This window comes from Orcinus orca, chromosome 14 (assembly GCF_937001465.1).
Source record: "Orcinus orca chromosome 14, mOrcOrc1.1, whole genome shotgun sequence".
Classification (NCBI taxonomy): domain Eukaryota; kingdom Metazoa; phylum Chordata; class Mammalia; order Artiodactyla; family Delphinidae; genus Orcinus; species Orcinus orca.
In genome coordinates, this window is record NC_064572.1 from 36,679,577 (window position 1) to 36,699,892 (window position 20,316).

The 20,316-nt window shown below is 55.4% G+C and overlaps 1 protein-coding gene across 1 annotated transcript in view; it reads right to left on the reverse strand.

The window, feature by feature from the left end:
* ZCCHC24 (zinc finger CCHC-type containing 24) overlaps positions 1-20,316 on the reverse strand; it is a 61,987-nt gene that overhangs the window by 12,747 nt on the left and 28,924 nt on the right. The gene's annotated exons all lie outside the window — the stretch shown is intronic.

Genomic DNA, 20,316 nt, shown 5'->3' on the forward strand with positions numbered 1-20,316 from the left:
TGCTCCCAGCCACCTGCTGCCTTACCTGGTGGCTATCTGAATTTCCTTTAGACCACCCCAAAGATGGGCTCTCCATTTACAAACATATACACCATATACATACGTACGTGCATCCTTTCTTTTCCCTCACTCGTATGGAGACAGATTATATACTTGGTTCTACAACTTCCCTTTTCACTTAATCATATATCTCAGACATATATATAATATTTTCCACCAGATCAGTATAAACAGAGCTGCTGGGTTGCACAGTATTCAAATCTATGCAAGGTTCGTAGTGCTTTCCCATCACTACTGCAAATGTCTAGATTGTTTCCACTCTTCTATTACAAGCAATGCTACTATGAATATCTTTGCATATATGTGTGTATGTACATATATAATTTTGCACAGGTGACAGTACATTTGTTGAATAAATTCCTAGAAGTGAAATTGCTGGGTTGATGGGTATGTACAATTATCATTTTTAAAGATGACAATTGCCACTGCCCGCCTCCACGCTTCCAGCTGCAGGTGTACCAACTTAATGTCCCGTCTCCTCCCTAACAGAGTTTTCATTTTTGACAACCTAAGAGGTAGAAAATCTTCTCAGAGTAGCTTTGACTTGTACGACATGTATTATGAGCAAGTGAGAATTTTTTTTTTTTAAATATGTTGTCTTCTGCCATTTAAAAAAAAAATTTATTTATTTATGGCTGTGTTGGGTCTTCGTTTCTGTGCATGGGCTTTCTCTAGTTGTGGCAAGCGGGGGCCACTCTTCATCGAGGTGCGCGGGCCCCTCACTATTGCGGCCTCTGTTGTTGCGGAGCACAGGCTCCAGACACGCAGGCTCACTAATTGTGGCTCACAGGCCCAGGTGCTCCATGGCATGTGGGATCTTCCCAGACCAGGGCTCGAACCCGTGTCCCCTGCATTGGCAGGCAGATTCTCAACCACTGCGCCACCAGGGAAGCCCAAGAGAGAATTTTTGCATTTAAGAACCACTTGTGTTTCCTTTGTGAACTGTTAGTTCATATACTTTGTGATTTTTTTTTTTCTGCTGGGGTTTGGTATTTTTCTTGTTGATCTGTAACTGCACTTTATATATGAAAGAAACTGGCTCTCTCCTATATGGTATTTTTTTTTAAAGCAGGTTTATTGAGATATGGTTCACGTACCCGACATTTCACCTATTTAAGGTGTACAGTTCAGTGGGTTTTAGTATATTCACAGAGTTATACAACCATCACTACAGTCTAATTTTAGAACATTTTTCATTACTCCCCCAAAGAAATTCTGTATTCATTAACAATCACTCACCATCCAACCCCCCACTTCCTCACCATACCCAGCCCCAGGCAACCACTAATTTACTTTCTCTTTCTGTAGATTTCCCTACTCTTGACATCTCATACAATAATTGCCCTTTTGTGTCCGGCTTCTTCACTCACCGTAGTGTTTTTAATGTTCATCCACATTGCAGCATGTATCAGTATGTCATTCCTTTTTGGTGCCGAATAATATCCCATTATATGGTCGTGCCGTATTTTATTTACTCATTCATCAGAGGAGAGACACTGGGTTGTTTCTAATTTTTGGCTATTATGAATCATGCTGCTATGAACATTCATGTACAAGCTGCCTAGTGTTTTAGAAAGTTGAATTTGTTGCCCCATTATTTGAAAGTGCGAGATTTCACATAGAAATATGACCACATTGGTCCAGAATCCTTGCTGGTGATCAGCTGAGGTTAAGGAGTGGCCGCCCCATCAGACCGACTGCAATGCGTTCTCCGTGTCACCTCTGTTCCGACCAACTGCGCCCTGCATCATGTCACCTGCTTAGCACTCACAGGATTTGAGTTTGAGGCCGGCTTAAATGCAGGCACTACACTGTGACTATCAGTCATTCCTAGCCTGGCATCCTGAGCATTGCCTGGGAGCTCATTAGAAATGCAGAATCTCAGGCCCCATCTTCGATCCACTGAATCAGAATCTGCATTTTCACAGGAGCCCCAGAGAATTCATACGCTATTAAGTTTAAGAAGTACTGGTCTACGAGATGGTCTGTTTCCATAGTAATGTTTCCCTGGGTATTTGCCTGTTTCTGAAGTAGTGTATAAAGGTTAAGAACACCAGACTCTGGATTCAAATCCTAGCTCTGTGATCCTGGGCGAGTCACTTCACAAGACTAATGATAGGAACTACCACGAAAGACTGTTCTGAGGATTAAGTGAGGTAAAACACTTAGAACAATGCCTGGCAAATCGAACAGGAGTATTAATTATTATTATTTAATAATATAGAACAATAGCAGTATATAAAATAATAATTTCTTCCTTCAGTAATCATGTCTTTCTTGCCCAGCCGCCATTACCACCACTTGGTGACAGCCTACCAGAATTACAGACAAAACCCCAGAAATGGACGTACGTTCTGAATGTGTAAATCTAAACTTAGTGACAACGACGCCGTGCTGGTCTTCTGGGCCCACTGCCTAATGTCTTTTGGATCGTTATTGGCCTTCCTGGAAGCCATGATATCCTGGGGAGAAGACCGAGCTCCAAGGCAGGACTGGCTCTCCGCACTGGTCAGGTCCATGAGAGAGGCTAGTTATGCCAAGGGGAGCACTCGGCGTGCAGCCAGGGCCCAGGGTCCAGTCAATTTGCAGTAGACAGGCCACCTATGACTCTGAAGGCACTTCGAGTTGTGTTGGTCTCAAGATACGGGGTGTGCAGTGACCCAACCACTTCTGGTGGCACGTTTTTCTACCTGGTGCCTGGTACCCACAACTTACACAGCCTCCGTTCTGCAGTAATCCCGAAATAAAGTACTAGATGAACTCAGTTTCCTGGTCCCTGTTCTTAAAGGCACTTACATTTTAAAGGGGGACAAGGGACAGGCATGCGGTGCCTCACTAATGGTAGGATTTGAGACTTCTTGGTTGAAGTGGGAAATGTGGGGGCCATCACCAGCCAGACCCACTCTGGGATCTGGTTCTGCAGGCCTCTTGGTTCAGAGACTGACGGGACTTGGCACCTGGCCTCACACAGCCGGGTCCAAGGGCAGGGGTCAAGGCATCTCAGGACACTCAGCAGAGTGAAGGGTGAGGATTGGGGCAAAAGATTGACAATTCAGTTCCCAAAAAGTCTCTGCTTCAGAAATGAACAGGAAGGAAAGGTACACAAATAAAAAGACACAGCATGTGCACCAAAGGGAGAAGCAGGAAGGTGAGAGAAGAGCAAGGGGGTGAGTCAGAACGCATCACCACACCAGGTAATTAGAAACCTGGACATTCTGGAGCCTTCCATCAAGGACTGGGAGCTTCTGGGCAGGGACAGGGGCTCCAGGCTCCTGCAGTATCAAACATCTTCAGCGCACCATTCCCACACTGCTGTCAGGCCAGGCACGGGGAGGACCCAGCTCTGACACCCCCCCACATGATACGTGGCTCAGATCTGAGACTTCAGGGCCAGACGCCAGTGGTGGCATTCTACCTCTGCCTGTGACTATCTGGGGGACCTTCAGCAAGCTCTGCAACCTCTTTGTGACTTGGTTTCCACAGGAACCCGGGATGATGGTAACGGGCCAGCTTCCCCGCGCCGTTGGAGGGATTTGATGCATTCGCGCAGATGAAGGTCTCAGCTCGGTGGGTGGACACTGCAAGTGCTCAGCAACCATCAGTGACTTCAGTAGCATTTGCTTCTGGGGCTTGTGCAGGGAGAGGGGGCAGATGTGTTCCAGGTGATACAGAGGCTGGGGCTGAGACCAATGGGCATAAACCGTAAGAGGAAAGCCCCAAAGATGGGAGGGAAGCCTGAGTAGAGGGTGGGCTCACCACCCCTGTGTTGCCGGGGGGTGGGGGGTGGCAAGTAAAATAAGAAGAGCATTAGGTGTCTTCACCTTCTGGAATCCTCAGGGGGAGCCATAAAGGTAGAGGAAGGCTGTGGAAGTTCTGTGGATGCTGCTGGCAGAGGACAAAGGGAAGAGTGAAGAGAACAGACTTTTATGAAGGACCACCTGTGAGCTAGGCTTTGTGCTACAGCCCCACGGCCTGTCAGGCTCCCATTCAACTCTCCCCGTAACCCTGTGGGGCAGGGAGTATCATCACCCACTTAACAGATGGTGAAACTGAGGCACGGGGAAGGGGAAGCACTTGCCAAAGAGTTTCTAGTATGTGAGGGGCAGGAGGCCAGGCCCAGCAGGCTTTTCCACAAGGCTACACCCTTTCTGTCTGTCACCCCCAAGTGTGTCCCCACCATGAAGCTGAGGCCTGTGCTCAGGAGAAGAAATCCCCCAGGCCCCAGGGCCTCCAGCTCAGCCTAGCCCAGTGGCTTTGCCCTCCTACGGGTCAGAGGGGAGAGATGCCTGTGGGGCAGGGGCAGAGAGGCAGTGGATGGAGGGAGGGCAGGCCAGCAGGCAGCTCTGGGCAGCGAGCAGCAGCTTCCCGGAAGGGCTCAGTCCCATCATTCTTACGCTTACAGACAAGAGCAGGGCCAAAGGGAGTAGGAGTTTTTGACAGAAAGAAGGCTTCTCTGCCCCCCACACTTTCCCCCTGCCTCTCCTCCCAGAAAGGCATTGGCCTCTTCTCATAAACGTCAGCATGAAGCAGACAGTGACTACCAATGGCCCTGCAGGGACCACTGCCCATCCTGACTGGGAAGCAGGCCAGGCCTGACCAGGCTCTCCTGACCCGGGTCCCTGCCACACACCCCTCTGGGAAATCACATCTGCCAGGAGCTCAGGCAAAGCTCAGTGGGGCTCAGAAACCAGCCCTCTTAGTACAGACAGGCCCTCTGGGGACCAAAGAGGCCAGGGAACTTGCTCAAGGACACATAGCAAATCAGGGACTGAGCTGAGACGAGGGATCAGGTCCTCTGACCTCCAGGTCAGGCTAGAATCACCATGGAGGGGAGCCTGGGAAGTGAGAGCTGGTGGCTGGCATGGTGGTGGGAAGGAGGACTTGCGCCAGGGAGTAACCAGGGCAAAGCTGGGCGGGGAGTGGAAGGAGACATCCGGGCAAGCCAGCAGCTTGGGGAGAGATGTAGAGGATGCTGACACTACCTGGGCACTTTTTCAGGATGGCTCAGTGCTTTCTTCCCAAAGGCTCATGAGATTTCTTGTGGCTGGACGCTAGGTAGTGAGCTCCCTTTCACTAGGGGTATGCAAGCAGAGACTGGGTGAACAACTATCAGGGACATTGCCAAAGGGACTTTTGCCCTGGTCAGACAATTGGACCAGGTAACTCTGAGGGCACTTCAGCTCTGTAATCCTCCCAACTCTTGTTGCTGGTGAAGGCCAACCAGGCAGGTGTGGAGAGGGAACACTCTCGGACACTGCTGGGGGTGGGCTTGAACAAGTACATCTCCTGCTGCATTTCTATAGTGCAACTTGGTAAAGGTTTCAAACTTTAAAAGTTCCATTCCTTCCCTCCCAGCAAATCTATATCTGGGCGACCATCCTAAGGAAATAAAAGATCAGAGGTGCAGACCACAGGGATGTTCAAGGATATCCATCACAGCATTGTTTATGACCGCGACAGGCTGGAAAAAAACGAATGCCTTGGTTCCCTAAATGACGTTACACCCATTGGACAAATGACAACAAAGCCATTGAAATATTTATGAGGTTTTTAAAAAAGGGTTTGGGAAAACATTTTAAAAAGAAAGCAGGATAAGCGATTGAATATAGACTGCTCCCAGAGTAAAACTGTAAAAAGGAAAAATGTGCAAGGAAAGGGCCGGCAGGAGATCAGTCAGAAGTGTTCAGAGGTTGCCTCCAGGAGACAGGATGCTCTGCTCTAATTAATGAATTGTCTTGAATGAGTAGGTATGACTTTGATGGAGAAAATTATGATGGTCCATCAGCCGACTCCCTGGCCTGCAGGCCCCTCCTGCCCACAAGGGGGAGCCCTGTGCTTTTCCAAGGTGGTGGGAACCAGACAGAGATGGCAGCTCTGTCCATACTTGTCCCCTGGGGCCTGGGTGCCAGGCAATGGCCAACCTCTGGCTGCTGGTTCTGTTGGACCACGTTCATGTCCGTAGAGCTGCCCTCCCCGCCCCCCCGGCCATGGAGTGGACTTCCCACCCCCTGGATCACATTTGCTCCCTCAATTTTGAGGACAGCTGGAAGTATCCATACCTATCACATGACATAAGAGTCTGGCTGGTCACTGTGCCCATCAATTTCCCTGCCCCTGCTTCCTGAAGTCCCACCAGTAGGGAGTCAGGCTTCAGAGTGAAGTTTGTTTTCCTCTTGGCCCCTTTAAGACTGTCTTTTTTTAAAATTTTTATTTATTTATTTATTTGGTTGCGTTGGGTCTTCGTTGCTGTGCGTGGGCTTTCTCTAGTTGCAGCGAGCGGGGGCTACTCTTCATTGCGGTGCGCGGGCTTCTCATTGCAGTGGCTTCTCTTGTTGCGGAGCTTGGGCTCTAGGTGTGTGGGCTTCAGTAGTTGTGGCACGTGGGATCAGTCGTTGTGGCTTGCGGGCTCTAGAGCGCAGGCTCAGTAGCTGTGGCGCACAGACTTAGTTGCTCCACGGCAGGTGGGATTGGGATCTTCCTGGTCCAGGGACTGAACCTGTGTCCCCTGCATTGGCAGGTAGATTCTTAACCACTGCACCACCAGGGCAGTCCCTAGACTGAGTCTTTTTTGCAGGGAGATGACATTGTCATCTTTGGTAGCTTGAAGGAGAGCATCCCAGGGATGCTGGCCCAGGAGAGGGCAGTGAGGTGGGGTGCTGAGGACCTGAGGCCATGCCCTGTGCATCATGGCTCCACACTGGCTTCTGCCCCAGGACACATGGCCTCTGCTCTCTGGATCACGGTTTTGGCTATGGGCCCCAGCTGCAGGCCTCAGCCCCAGCCCTGGCCACACCACCTCTGCCTGCCTGCGCCCGGCCAAGCTCTGGGACACAGTAATAGCCATACTCATTGGGTGTCTTGTCAGAGCCAGACCCCCTTTGTACAATCACCTTATGAGTCAAGTATGCTTAGTCTCAGGTTTCAGATGAGAACACCGAGGTATGAAGAGGTTAAGTAACTCACCCAAGGCTATACTATCAGCAGGCGGTCGAGTCTGGACTTGAACCCAGGCCGCTGACTCAAGCCCATCCTCTCAATTGCCCCGCAGTGTGCGAAGACGATATTAAGATGAGGAACCCATCCAGCCAGGATGGTGAGAAACAGGAAAGTGTTGCTACTGTCACAGACCCTGGCATGCTGGGTGGCCCAGGGGGCATCCTTTCCCCTCTGTGGGCCTCAGTTTCCCCATCTCTCGAATGAGCGTGGCACTGACCACTGGGCAGGCTCACTTTCCTCCCTGAGGCCCATAGGATAGCCTGGCAGCCGCCCTCACGCTCCCACTCTGCCAGGGAACGCTAGGCTGACCCCACAGTGCGTCCAGCTGAGAGGCACTGGCCGAGCCAAGGGAAGCAAGGGAGGAAACAAGGAACAGAGGGGGTCCTTGCTGGATCCCTGTGCCCCCTGTGTGCATGCTCTCCTGTGGCCAGGCGGCCGAGGTTATCCTGGCCTGGAGTCGAGAGGGAAAGAGCCCTGGGTTTGAGATGCCCTTTCCATAGATGAAGACACAGAGAATGAAGGGCCCAGGACTCTTTGTGCGTCCCTGCTGGCCCTTCCTGGAAGGCCCAAGAGGGTTCTGGGGACCCTTTCTAAGGGCTGGGGGCTCTCCCTGGAGGAGGCAATGCCCCTCTCCCAGAGTCTCCTCTCTTCAGCCCCCCTTCCTCAGGCCCACAGGTACCCCCTTGCCCTCCGTGCTGTCTCTCCCCTCAAGCCTGGACCCATGGGGAGTAAACAGGGGCTGCGGTCAGAGGCCGGGGCTCAGCCCTGGCTCTCCCAGGCCCAACCTGGAACTTCATCTGCCGAGTGTAGGAGCTGGGGCGCTAACATTTCATGAGCACCTACTGTGGGCCAGTCACTTGCCAACCTGTCACTCCAAAGCTCTTCCATTCTATGGGAGAGCAAACAGAGGCCCAGAAAGGCCAAGCAAACTGTGCAGGGCCCCACAGCCGTGGAGCCAAGACTTGAACCCGGTCTGCTGACACCACAGCAACACCCCCCACCTCATGCACAACCGCTCCTGAAATGGTTGTGGGAAAATGAGAGAACAATCATGCTCCTAGGACCACGACTCCACCTCTGAGCTCCGACCCTTGGCTACCACTGCAATTATTCATTCATTCGACTAACATTTATTGAGCACCCGCTCTGCTCCAGGCTCTGTGGAACATTCCAGGAATATGGAAATAAGCAAGACAGATGAGGAATGCTCTCACAGTCTGGGGCCTTCCAAAGGGACCAGCCCTGTGTGACCCTTTCACCAAGCGTGGTCCACACCTGTCACAGACACCCTCGGACACACATTTTCAGGCTCCGGCCCAAGTCAGACTCACACCTGCAGAAACACTCTTGGACCCACGTCCTCAGGCAGAGGCTGCCCTTCACCCAGTCCTCCTAGGTGACAGGCATGGGGCCAATGCAGGACACATGAAATGATCTCTAATCCATGCAACAGCCCTATGAAATCAGCACTCTGAACCCTACTGACAGATGAGGAAACTGAGGCTGGGGACAGGGGTAGCACTTGCCCAAAGTCACAGAATCAGTAAGCGGTGGGGCCCGCATTGGAGCCAGGATCCGGGCTTAAGCCTGTTCAGTGCCCGGACCCATGCTTCTCTTTCCCCTGCGCCCTGTGACACTGCTTTAGTCGCCCTCCAAAGACCTCCACACTCACGTGTCCACACACATGGCCCGGGGAGGTGGGCAGGAGGGCTGCTTTAGCCTCTGCAGCCTGGTCCCGGCAGCTGCGGGCTCGGCGGAGGCCCCAGAGGAAGCAGGCGATCAGAGGGACAGGTGGGCTGGACCCCGTGGCCTGCAGGCTGCTGGGAGGGAGGAAGGACGCGGCAAGAGGTCCCCCTGGGTTTCCTCCGGAGTCTCAAGGGCCCCCTTGTCTGAGCACAGGCGTCCTGGCCCCCTCCCCCAGGCCCCCTCCCCTTTTCTGGGTTCCTGCCGCAGCCCAGCATGAGCCCAGAAGGCCCAGCCTCCTCATTGCCCCCCCACCCCGGCCCATTCCCAGCCCAAAGCCACCGCAAAAATGCCATCCTGATTCCACAACACTAGGGTTTGTCCAAGTGCAGGGGAACAATGACGCTTTCACAGTGCCAGGAAAAGGTCTCAGGAAAACCCTGGGGAGGGGGCATGGAGTGGAAGTGTGGAGACAGGGAAAGGGCTGAGATGGAGAGGAGAAGACAGGGGGAGGCTGGGAGGCAGGGGCAGAGCAGTCAGGAGTCAGGGGTAGGGAGCCAGGAGACTGAGAAGACGGGAGGGCAGGCGGGGTGGGGGAGGAGTGACAGACGAGGGGAGAGAGGAAGCGGGGAAACGAACCAAAAGGGAAGGAGAAAACAGATACAGGAGGGACGCCCCGACAGAGGCCAAGAAGCCCCTCCAGGACCCAGAGCGGTGTGGAGGCCCCTGGCACCCCACAGGCCTCTGGGCACTGTGCCCCTAGGAGCCCCTCCCCACCACAGGAACCCCTCTCTCCGAATCCCACCCCACGGCCAGGCAATTGGAATTGCTCTGAGGCAAAACTTTTTGGAAAGCAGAGACTTTGTAATCACATGAACAGCCACTCCCTAAGCTATCTGCTTCCTGCTTCTGGCTTTCCTCCATTAGCAAACCGCACGGATCAGAGCTCAGGGGCGGGAAGGGAAGTGGGGGGGCCCGTCCAAAGGGGTGGAAAACATCCGAATCAGAGCAATTGCAAAAGGCCTGGGTTTTCCTCCCCTCCTGTGACTGAGGAGGGAGACAGCTATCGCTGGTCCTGCCACCGCCATAGGGAGTGGATGTGGTGGACGGAAGACCTGCAACCACCGTGTGGTTGGCCGAGAGCTGGATGCAGCCCTGAAAACCATTTGTTCTCCTGAGCGGGTTCCCGGGTCCCTGCTCATCCCTGTTTGGGTGGCCTGTTCACCCAGCAAACCCTTTCTTCCGACTGTGCTTCCTCCCCAGCCGTGGCCACAGCCCGGGTCCAGCCAGGCTGAGTCACCCCCAGGTACCTTAATGGCCAGGCTCCCCAGACTTAGGTAAAACACTCAAGGCTTTCGGACCCTTCCCCAGCTGACCTCACCTTCATCGTTGCTGCTCCCTCCTACAAAACTCGTGCTCCAACAAAGACAACAAAACCATTTCCTGCGAAGGACATGCCCCGCTCTGCCCCCATGCCTTGGCTTTTGCTGTTACCTCCGCCCCGAACATTTCTGCACCTGGTGAACGCTCATGTATCCAGGGCCAAGCTCCAAGGCCACCCCCTCCGGCCTCCCCCATCCCAGACAGGGTTAACTGCCCTCCTCGGGGTGCTCACGCCACTCTGAGTCCCAGGCTCGAGCGCTAGCTGACAGCCCTCCCACTGCCTCCCCCAGAGAAGGCGCTGGCTCCCCACACTCCCAGGGGACTTTGTGGTCGGCACCACTCGCTCGGCTGTGGGTCATGTCCCGCCCTGACCCGGCCTCCAGCATGCCAGAGATTTCATCCTGAATGTAAAGAACTTTTGAAAACTGCTGTTTCTTCGGTCTTGTTTCCCAGTAGTCTCTGAGTGTGCTGGGGCCACGCAGGGCCCTCCACATCTCCTCGGGGCACCCTGGGTGGGGCTCAGAGCACATCGACAGCTGGAGGGGACAGTGGTATGGGCAGTGCCGGTGATGGGTGAGGTGTGTGGGCCGGAGTCGGGGTCACGCAAGCAGGAGGTGGCAATGCTGGGGCTGGCTCACTCTGAGGACGCTCCCCCTGGGCTGCGCTGAGCACCCTGGAGGGCCACCTCAGGCCACCAGCGCCATTTCCACAGACTGTCTGGTCCCTGGCTCTGCGTCTGAGGCCATCCCTGGTGAGGCCTGGCCAGACATGACCCGGCTGGACGTGGCTGTAACCAGCCCAGCTCCATCTGGCTAGAGGGAGGCTCTGCACCAGTCCTGGGGGCAGAGCTGGGGGCAGGAAGGCGGTGGGTAAGCCTACAGTGATGCTTTGGGTGTGAGGGTCACAGCCCTGGGAGGAGAGGACAGGGGAACTCAGCTCAAAAATAGCGATGGGGGAAGGGTGTGGAGGGTGGCCAAGCGCCAGAACAGAAATCTGATCTGTCCTGGCTGATGAAACGCTGAAGTCGGCAGTTTGGGGCCACTCTGGCAGGAGCTGGGGCTGAGGCTCCCACGGCTGCCTGGTGAGAAGCTGCAGGCCCAGCTTCCAGCCTCGGCTCTGTCCTCACATCCATTGCTCCTCTCCCTGGGCCTCCATCTCCTCCTCGGCTCACAGGGGGTAGGAAGGGAAGCATGCTGTCCACCTCTGAGAACTTTCACCAGGTGAGTGTTGGAGTTTGAGACACTTAGGAGATGGCGACAGCCACAGGCGGGAACCGCCCATGGGGAGTGTCCACTGAGCGCCGCGCCGGCCATGCGCCTGACTTGTAGGTGGCTTCATCGTGACCCTGTTTCCAGATGAGGCAACAGAGGCCCAGAGAGGTTAAGTCACCTGTCCAAGGTCACAAAGCAAGTCAGCGGCAGGCCTTTGATCCCAGTCTACCTGGCTGTCATCCAGTTCCCTCGCTGCCGAGTGAGGGTCAGAAGGCTGTGGACTGGGTTCAAGGTCGTCTGTGGCAAGTGTAATTGGGCAGAGCAGGGGTTAAGAGGCTCCTGGAGGCCAGCCCAGGCGTCTGCCCGCTTTTACCATGGTTCCACGGTGTTGGCCGGTCCTGAAACTCAGAGAACGGGCCTTGGGGAGGAGGGTGCACATGGCTGTAAATGCACGCGTGTTTGTGTGTGTACAGGCATACGTGTACCTCTCACGGTCACTGCAGGGCAGCAGACCATGGCACAAATCTACCCGTGCTCTCCCCTTCAGGGTTGGGGCCTGGCAAAGGAAGAGCCGCCCTTCTGCGACTTTTCTAGGGGGTCACGGCGAGGAAGCCAGGCACTTCCCACCCACACAGCCCAGGCTGCAGTCGACCTTGTTTTTTCACCCAGGGGCAGGAAAAGTGTGCAAAACCATCTCTCCCCTACCGTCTCCAAGAGCAGGGGTGCTCAGCACAGCAGGCTCTGTAGCAGTCAGGAGGACGGAGCTGCGCTGTACAGCCCCAAATGGTCCAATACCCTCCCTGGGCACGGCTGCAAAACCCTTACAGCTCCTGCCACGTGCAGTGCTACCTTCACCAGCCATTCCACCCTCCCTACAACCCCTACAGATGAGGAATCCAAGGCACAGAGAGGTTGGGAGATTTGCCTGAGGTCACACAGCCGGGAAGCAGCAGAGCTGGGATGCAAACCCAGGTCCGGCTCACTCCCACAGCACCACAGCACCTCTGCTATGGTCCCCAGCTCCGACCTTCCGGGGTGTCCTCGCCCTTGTCTGTGGGCAGCCCCCCGTAACAATAAAACTGCTCGTGTGCCGAGGAGGGAGGGGAGGGGAATGTGCCCATTACGGGGGGGCCGGCTGGTGGTACTCGTTCTCACACCACCTCTGCACGCCAGTCCCACTAACTGGCATACCTCATCTCCCAACAAAATCCCGTGGAAGCTGCACTTCCCCCTGGAAGCCTTCCTTGACTGCTCCTGCTTGCAGGGACCACTCTGTTCTCGGCCCCCTCTGCGGCTCATCCCGTGCACTCTGTGCCCACTATACTCCTGTGAGGGGAAGCAGTGCACACGTGCCCCTTTGTCAGGGTTCTGAGGCAGCTCCTTTAAAGTGCTGACGCTGGTGTGAGCCAGGCAGGCACGGGCCCTGCCCTCATGGAGCGTTTGTCCCAGAAGAGCTCTGGTGTGGGAGCTGGGCTGACCAAGCTATGTGCTATCTGTCTCATTTAATCAGCCCAGTAACCCCACCACACACAGTATAGCAATATCCATCCATTTTCCTTACCAGGAAACCAAGGCTCACTTCCAAAGCCACAGAGCTGCGAAGTCCACATTCCATCTTTCTGACTCCAGATGCCCGAGCTCTTAATTCTGGAGCACAGGTTATTACTCACACTTGAGCGTGCATCAGAACCATCTGCGGGGATCGTTATCACACGGGCTGCTGGCCCCATCCCTAGAGCTCTGGAATCAGCAGGTCTGGGGTGGGCATAAGAATCTGCATTTCTACAAGTTCCTGAGTGACGCTGAGGCTGCTGGCCCAGGGACCCACTTTGGGAACAACTGCCTTAGGAGATGCTGATAACAGTCTGTTAAAGCAGGAGTGTCAATCACCTACTGTCTTTCCCACACTGCCCCCTTCCCTCATGCCCATTCTACAGCCCAGGAAACAGAGGCACAGAGAAGGCAAGTAACTAGCCCAAGCCACACAGGAAGATAGGGTCGGAGCTGGGAATGGAGCCCAGGGCTCCTCACCCCAGCAACTGGTCTGGACGCAGGACAGTGAGGCTGCTAGGCTTAGCAGGCCCAAGGTGAGGAGGAGAGCCATCCCTTTAAAAGTGGAACTGGTGGTGGAGGTGGTGGTGGGGTGCTGGGGGAGGGCTGGCCTGGCTCTCCTGGCCCAGCCCCAAGCCTGTGACTCCTCAGCATCTGGAAAGCATCACAAGGAACAATGGAGGGAGCAGGGGGCCTGGCTGCTCGGGGGCTCTGGCCCCCGACTGTTCAGGAAAGCAAAGGAACTGGGGCCCTGCAGCCCTCTGCCGCACACACCCCCCCCCACCGCTGTTTGCTTTGGCCCCGGCACACATAGATCCCAAGGGGCCCAGCTGTCAGGAAAAGTCAGCCCCGGAACTACAGACCTGGGGGCCGGTGGCCAGGTTGGGTGCCCAGGCAAGGAGTCAGGAGGCACCGGCCAGCCCAGCTCCCGCTCAGTGGGCAAGACTCCTGTATTACGGTGGCTCCCCGGGCCTCGGTTTCCCCCCAGGAAGCTCAGGTACCACCCCGCCTGGGCTGGCTGCTTACCATGTACTGGCACGGATCTGATCAGCTCGGCGCCTTGGCCCACGTTGCCCCCAGGGGCCCGCTTGTCCTCTGCAGGCCAGCGGGGGCCAAGCAGCCAGCCGTGGAGTGGGGAAGAGACGGGGACAGTTACTGGGTGCCTTTACCCCGCCTGCCACCAGCTCTTCCACTCACGCCCTCAGCACATATGCACTGAGCACCCACTATCTATGGGGCACCAGAGCAGAGCGGTTAACAAGACAGATGTAATGCCGGACCCCACGAGCTTACAGTCAGGTGGGAAAGGAAAAACGCCAAGTATCTCATTCAAATAATCATAGCCATGATGAAAGCTATGAAGGAATGGGATGCTACGACAGAGACGACTGACAGGGATCCCGTCTTCAGAGAGGAAAACACTACTGTGGGGTCTGTCCCAGCCTCCAAGGTTTCACAACTTAAACTGTAAGGTGGGTGTGTCTTTATTTTTAATTTTTATACAAATTTTAAAGGTTACTTTCCATTTACAACTATTACAAAATATTGGCTATATTTCCCAAGTTGTACATTACATCCTTGAGCCTATCTTACACCCGGTAGTTTGTATCTTCCACCCCACAACCCTATTTTGGCCCTCCCCCCGCACTGATAACCACCCGTTTGTTCTATCTGCAAGTCTGCTTCTTTCCTGTTATATTTACCAGCGTGTCGTGTTCTCAGACCCCACACATAAGCGATGCCGTACAGTGTTTGTCCTTCTCTGTCTGACTTACTTTCACTAGCATAGTGCCCTCCAAGTCCATCCATGTCGCTGCAAATGGCAAAATTTCATTCTTATGAAATGGCTGAGTAGTGTTCCATTGTACGTATATGTGTGTGTGTGTGTGTGTGTGTATAAAACCATATCTTCTTTATCCACTCATCTGTGGATGGGCACTTAGGTTGCTTCCATACCTTGGCAATTGTAAATAGTGCTGCTATGAACATTGGGGTGCATGGATCTTTTCGAATTAGTGTTTTTGCTTTTTTTCAGGTATATACCCAGGAGAGAAACTGCTGGGTCATATATCAATAATAACTCTAGTTTTCGTTTTTTGAGAAAACCCCATACTGTCTTCCACAGTGGCTGCACCAATTTACATTCTAAGGTGGGTGTTTCTTAACACACCCCACCCCTACCCCAGCCCCAGCATGCCGCCACCAATGTGCTCTGTGACGTGGGACAAGCCCCTTCGCGGCCTGGGTCTCAGTTTCCCCATCTGTCAATGAGAACATGACGGGAAAGGCAAATACTTCATCTTGCGTGTCCAATTACTTGCTATCGGAGCGCTTTGTTAAGAAAGATGCTGTAGCAGCATCCTAGCTCGATAGGCAAGAATAATGTAATTTTGGTCCTATCTGCCTTGACATGGCCGTGGGCTGGGGGTGACGGACACACAGGACTTGTGTTGGCATTCCAGGCCTAGGCGATCCCCTAAGATCCTTCCTGTGCAAATGTTCCACGAGCAGACAGCACACAGGCTGAAGAAGCAGACAGTGGTTGAGTCTGGCGTGGCATGAGCCTTGGCTTGCCCTAAGGCAGAAATCACTGCTTCCTTCCACCTCTGGGCCTGTAACAGATGCTAGTCTAGCCCCGCCGGTGCCACATGGTTTCAGAAACACTCCTCTTCCAGCCAGCCTTCCTGGCAGACATCCCCCTGGGTCGCAGTTTGCCCCCTGTCCTTTGTGCATCTCTGTAGGAAGCACTGAGGTACCCCACTCAGTCTGTGAGCCTGTTGCCTTCTCCCAGGCCCCTCCCCGGGGACAGAGACCATGTAGGATTCCGCTCTCATCCTCAGGCCCAGCGTGGGTCTGGCGCAGAGCAGGGAGCCTCTGGGGAGGAGGTAAAGGACAAAGTGATCATTTTGGACATGACCATCATCCTGAAATAAGTAGCTAGAGGAGAAAGTCAGGAGGGCTGGGGAGGCATGGGGAGGGGGGCAGGCAGCAGGCTGGTGACTTCCTGAACAAGCATGCCGCCGATGTTCCTGGTCCTCAGTGTGGCTATTGTCCCTGCCGGTCCGGAGAGCGGGCTCAATAGGGCCTCTGTCCCTCCTCGGGCAGGCTGGCCGGCTCAGTGGCGTCCCACCCGGGCAGCTGGGAGGCAAGGGCCGACACTTCCTGTCCCTGCCGCCGAGTGTTCCGAGGGGCAGTGAGAGGGGAGGGGGACCCTCGAGACAAGCACCCATCTATGTCCCCCAGGGGAGGGCTGCCCAGCTGGGGGAGGAGGCGGGAGAAGGGAGAGCGGAGCTGGGGATGTGCTCACCCCTCTGCCTCATCCCTTCTCCTCCCAACCAGCGCTGCCTCTGAGCCGGAGCCGTCAGGGGAGCCACTCTGGCGCCCCCGCTGTTGCTCAGACAGGCCAAGCACATCCTCGCCTCATCTCAGGGCCTTTGCTCTTACTGTCCCCTCGGCCAGGAGTGCCCTTCCCCCAGATCTCTCCGCATTGTTCGTTCCCTGCTTCATCTATCTCTATTCAAGTTGCTGCTGCCTCAGGGAGACTGTCCCAAACAAGCCTTCTGAACACAACCTAACACCACAGCGCACCCATCTGCATCTGCGTCTTTACCGTAGGTTGTCCCACACCGCGTGAGCTGTGTTCTTCCCTTGTCTTTCCTGTTCACTATGGACTGTCCCTGGTGCCTGGGGCAGTGCCTGGCACACCGTAGGTGCTCCACAAAGACATGCTAAATGAACAGATAAAAGTAACACACTTGAACATCCATGTACACACCGAGAGATGTGCTCTGGGAGAGCAGAGCCCTGTGTGTCGGGGGCATGTGGCCAGGGTGGCTGGGGAGGAGGCCCCGGGAAGTACAGGAAGAGCCAGGTGAAGATAAAGCAGACAGGGATCCACGTGGACCGGGCAGCTTGCGCAAAGGGCTGGGATGGCAGGAAGCGTGGAGGGCTTAAGGGTTAGAGGCCCGCGGAGGCCAGCCCACACCGGCCCTGGGACCACGCTGCCGAGCTGGATTTTAGCGTGGGAGTCAAGGGAAGTCAGGGAAAGATTTAAAATCAGCGGTGGCAAGGTCAGCCTGGCGTTTCAAGAGGTCTCTGGCTGCGTTTAGAGAATGGATTGAATGGGAGGAGGGGCACATGGAACATGAGGACACTTGGGGGCTGCAGCCACATGGCTAGTGAGAGGCGATGGTATGGTCTGGGGAGGGGTGGCAGAGAGGAGAAAGGTGCAGGGACTCCAAAGACAGACAGGAGGTACCGTCCACAGGACTTGGGGTGGCCCTGGGGGAGGGCGAGCCAGGGGTCAAGCCTCAGCCCTCCTGCCTGGCTGTGAGGGCTGGGCCAGGGTCCCCCCCTCTGCTGGTGACAGCCCTGGCTCTAACTGGGGGAGGGCAGGGCAGGGGGAGGTGATGGACGGAAGGAGGACTGGGCAGCAGGCAGCAGCGATGGATGGGACAGCCTCGTCATAGCTACCTGCCCAGCTCCTTCCCAGGGCCCTGCCCTCAGAAGTCAGGAGTTGCCCATAAACCTGTCACCTGAGCCTGTACAAGCTGCCCCCCGGGGGAGGGGCCACCACAGGTCTGATGTGGAGGGGGAGCCAGATACCCTGGTGTGGTGCTGCAATTACACACACACACACACACACACACACACACACACACACACGCACTCCCCTGCAGGTGAGCAAAAGGCTCTCATTACAGGAAGGAGCAAGCTAGAAACGCCGGGCCATGAGCTCTCAGGTTCAAGGCTTGCCCACAGTCTTGAGTTGCCTCCTAGGCCCTGGAACAACTCTTCAGAGCCCAGAAGAGTCAATGGAAAAAGTGCTGAGTCTTAAAGAGGGATAAAACTCAGGAGGAAGGGGAAGAAGCTAGAGTTGGAGGGAAAGGCGCCCTGGGTTCTCCGTGGCCCAGCCTCTCAGTGTGCACAGCAGGTGATTAGCAGGGTCTCCAGGGCAGGCAAGGGGACCTCCAGCATCACACAGCCCATGAGGGGCAGGACAGAGCTCAGATGTCCCCAATCCAAGTCCAGTGCTAGGGGAAAGCCTGAGGCCGATGCAGACAGGAAGGAGTGGAGGGCACTTCCAGAAGCTCTCCTAGCACCTTCTCAGCCCTGGGACCCAGCCATGCTCCCTGTGAGGGTCTCTCAACCCCAGAGGAGCACCATGCCACCTGATACCAGCCACGTCCCCAGGAGGGCACATCTCCTCCCCAGGGTTGGCACCAGGGCAGTACTCAGTTCAGGGACCCAAGGCAAGCTCCCCGGAAGCCCAGCGTCTCCAGTCCCTGAAGCCCACCCACATGTGCTCCTACGGGTCCTGGCCCATCTCTCCCACCCCTGCCTCACTCCCAGCAGCCCATAAGGTCAGAATCGCGGGAGTGGAAGGAACGGTGTGGGAGACTGGCATGTGAAGGCCATGGAGCAAAGCCTTCTTATTCTGCCCACAAAAGGGCAGTGAGCTTGGGCCCTGAACTGAGCCTGGGCGGGCACGTGTCTGCAGACTGCAGGTGCTCACGTAGCGCCCAAAGGAAGGACACGCACAGGTGTTTCTCCGGGGCACACACCTTAAGATGAGGCGCCAGCTCCATTTTCAGTCAACTGACAGGGAAGCAGGTGGTCAAGAGGGTAGCAGAGGCTCCTTAAACCTGTCTGGGACCCGAGGGAGGCGTGTTCATTGAGCTTCCCATCGACCTGGCAGCTCCCTGGGGCCCAGCAGCGGCAGAGCCTCTGTGCGGGCATGCGCACCGCATACTGGAGAGGGGTGTGTGTGTGCAGGGCGCACACTCGGAGCTCCGGGTATGTGCGCCACGTGTGTGGCTGCACACAGCCCCTCGCTCTGCACCCAACTCTACAAGCTGCAGTGGGCCAGGGAGAGGTCGGGGAGGTCCAGGGCTGGGCAACCACAGGCAGCTCTGGATTTCTCAAATCCATCAAAATAACTTCATGGAAAACTGGGAGAATGATGCTGAAGGAAGAGAAAAATGCAACCACTCATCTCTCCTGGAAAATGTCTTTCTAGTCCCTGGCCACTGTCTATCCCATGACCCCACATCCTCTCAGCCAGCCAAGTGCCAAGTGAAAGAGCTCTGGCTGTGCAGCTCCGAGACCTGGGTTCGAATCCTGGCTCTGCCATTACTGGCGGCAAGAGCTTAAGGAGGTTTCTGAACCTCCCTGAGCCTCAGTTTCCCATCGCTCAAGTGGGAAGCATAGTATCCACCGGGTGGGGAGCTGAGAAGAGCTCATGAGCTCATGAATGCAAAGTGCCTGGCCACAGCTGGAACTCAGTAAAGGCAGACCTCGTCGCCTTCCTCGGCATTATATGGACGCTTGTCTGAAATTTCACATGCCCGAGGCCTTTATACTCTTTCCCCTCTATCTTGCCAACTTTCTGAAAATCCAGGAAAGTCTCTGGAATCCCAAATTTCATCCTCTCAGCGAATATAAATAAACCCACTCAGTCTCCCTCAACAAACACAAGTTGCTGTTCAGAGCCTGGCTCATTGCTGAGCATGAGGAACTGGCAGTGGGTGAGGCTGGCCTCTGCCCCTTCCTAGCACATCAGGTTTTCCCATACAGGGTCTCGTGTAATCCTTACAGTAACTGGGAGTTGCAACGCATGGGCCCAGAGAGGAGAAGGGACTTTCTCAAGGTCACACGGTGAGTAGGTGGCGGCCCCAACCTACACCTGCCTGTTCCCGGCTCCCCCCCTTCTTCCTGGTCTCTGAGCCTGCCGTGTGCTGGCGCATGTGGCACCAGTCCTGGGGCAAATGAAACAGAAGACGGTGTGGTCTGGCCGGCAGGAAACAGCCAGGGGAGGTCACGTGGGGCAGGGAGAGCCGCTCTTGGGCCTGGTGAAATCCACCAGGCTACAGGCTGTGAATGTGGGATCCTGAGTCGCAAGACTGGTCCCTGTCCCTTCAGGGGGACCCAAAAGTTGACTGGCTGCTATAGCAGGTTGATGGTTCTGTCCAAAAAGCAAGGCCTTAGAAGGACGGGATGGAAGACACAAGCAGGAGCTGGGCGCTTGGTGAGGAGGCCTGGGCTTGGGCACCAGCTCTACCAGGCAAGTGGCCTCCTATTTCTGGGCCTCAGTTTTCCCATCTGGAGTCAGGGCGTGTGTGGGTTTAGAGGAGATGCTTTGGATGCAATAACCTCTAATGTCTGAGTCACAGCTGACCTTCTGGGAACTGACCGCTCTGCTGTGAGATAGGGCCAATGCACTGAGCCAACAAGAGATGCTGCAACATACCTAACCCATAGCCCTTCCTGCGGTGCGGTCAAACACGCCCCTCATCCTTGCTCCACCTTCCACTCCTCTACTGACAGTGACAGAGCAAGAGCTAGAGCAGAGAGAGCTCTGTGGGGTCTCTGCTCTCCCCACCCCTGCTCTTCCCCCCAGAGAGGCCATCCAGGCCAAGCAGGGGAGGGGGCA